Genomic DNA, 2,251 nt, shown 5'->3' with positions numbered 1-2,251 from the left:
TCACAGAAAAGACCATTTCCCACATAATATTCTTTTCATCGCATCTTTCACATCTCTGTTTCTCAGACTGTAGATTAGCGGGTTTAGCATTGGTGTTATAAGAGTGTAGAATACAGCTACGATCTTGTTTTGCTGTGGTGAGGAGATGGCCCCCGGCTGGGCGTACATGAAGAACACAGATCCGTAGAATAAACTCACCACTGCTATATGGGAGCCACAGGTGGAGAAGGTCTTACTCCTGCCCTGGCTGGAGGGAATCTTGAGGACAGTGGAGAGGATATACACATAGGAAACCAGGATGACGCTGGTGGTGGTGACAATGATGAGAGCAGAGAGAACGAACAGCACAATCTGGTTCACAAAGGTGTCAACGCATGCGATCTTGATCAGGGCCGGGACGTCACAGAAAAAATGGTCCAGTCTGTTTTCTTGACAGAAACTCAAACTGAAGGTGAAACCTGTTTGGATCATGGAGTTGATGCATCCGCAGACATAGGAGCCAAGCACCAAGCGAACACAGACTTTCTGTGACATGTGCACAGGGTAAAGGAGAGGGGAGCAAATGGCTGAGAAGCGATCAAATGCCATCACAGCCAGAAGAAAACCTTCAGTTGTGACGAACAGGGCAAAAAAGAAAAATTGGGTTGCGCAGCTGTTGTATGAAATTTTCTTGTCGCTAGTTAAGATGTTGGCTAAAGTTTTGGGAGCAATGACTGTGGAATAGCAGACATCTAAACAGGACAAGTTTCTAAGAAAGAAATACATAGGAGTTTGAAGTCTGGAGTCCATCTTAATGACTGCTATCATGCTGACATTCCCCACCAGGATGACCATGTAGACCACCAAGAACACTAGGAATAAGAGGGTCTGTAAATGTGGAGGGGTTCTGAATCCCAACAGAATGAACTCGGTCACCTGGGAGGAATTCCTACGCAGTTCATCCTTCAGAGCTGAGATATAGGCAGAACTGGAGGAATGTTAAAAGTGAAAGAAATGAGTGATCAATCCATGAACCATGGAAGAAAAGTTGCTTTATCATATTACTCTCAATATTTCATAAAACCCGAGTGAACATAAAAATTAGATTACAGTTGAAAATAGTTTTATTGAAGAGTTTAATCTGATTGGTAAACTTTTCCAAATACACTTACCTGCAAATATTGGAAAATGACCTTGAACTTTGGGAAAATAGTGACTCCATGAAAATGTCTAAAACCAAGAGAGGGATGGTTTGGAATTTTGTTTTTACTGGATTTTTCCCCCTTGATTTTTTCATCAGTTTACTTTCATTAAAAGTTGCATCTCAGTGGAAGATATTTCTCACAGATATTATTACAATCTACTTCAGAAGATGCAATCTGCTGAAGATATTATAGTATATAATTTTAGAAGGAAACATCATTTCAATTGATAGTCTTCTTTTATTTTTAATGGTTATTTGGGATTTTTTTCCGAATTTGCTCCAGAAGAGTAGCACCTAACATTAAATCTCTCTTCTTATGTAAAAAGGAATTCTTAAGATTCTGGCAAAAGCTTCATTCTCTTGCATATTGACCTCATATCATTATTTCTTCCATTATTTTTATTCCCCTGATGACATAAATTCTTAGTGGGACAATACATCTGCTAAGAACTGAAAGTTTTACTTGTATTTCTTAAACACAAGAAATTTTAATTTTACTTTTCTTCCTCCCTTCCCTCCTCCTTCCCTTTCTTCTTTCTTTCCTTCTTTGTCTTCAACCTTTCTTTCTTTTTTACTCTTAGCGGAAAAATTTTAGAACTTGAGCAGAGCTAGTTCTTTTTTTTTTTTTAGAAGAAACCTAATTACAAATGCACATAGACAGTAGAAGGCACACAGAACTAGCTAAGACTCTACAGATGAAAAATACAAAAGGAAAAAGAGCGTATTTAAACAAGCTTCATTACATTTATTTAGACATTTACTACTATGACTATAAAATATTCTTAAATACAGTGGAGGGATAGAGAAGGAAAGAGATTTTAATTTTAATTTTATGAATGCATAAACTAAAACATTAAAAAGCAGATTTAAGTGACTTAGAGTTATACTAAGATTAAGCAGCATAGTAGTTTACAATTTAATCATCTATCATGAAATGGAAAAGGATACTGACACTAAAGTCAATAAATTACATACAAAGAAAATGCCTTTTGTAATTGTATAAATGTGTTTATATAAACCATAATCGTAATGAACAAGCTAAATTACCAATTTGTAATTATAAAATGC

At 36.4% G+C, this 2,251-nt stretch overlaps 1 pseudogene across 1 annotated transcript; it reads right to left on the bottom strand.

The window, feature by feature from the left end:
- LOC306662273 (olfactory receptor 9S13-like) lies at nt 1–1,017 on the bottom strand (annotated as a pseudogene). Its single transcript has one exon. The product of its transcript is annotated as an olfactory receptor 9S13-like (transcript).
- Between the last annotated feature and the right edge of the window lie 1,234 nt (nt 1,018–2,251).

This window comes from Sciurus vulgaris (genome assembly GCF_902686455.1).
Source record: "Sciurus vulgaris genome assembly, chromosome: 5".
In the NCBI taxonomy this organism is placed as follows: domain Eukaryota; kingdom Metazoa; phylum Chordata; class Mammalia; order Rodentia; family Sciuridae; genus Sciurus; species Sciurus vulgaris.
This window is presented reverse-complemented; position numbering and strand designations above follow the sequence as displayed.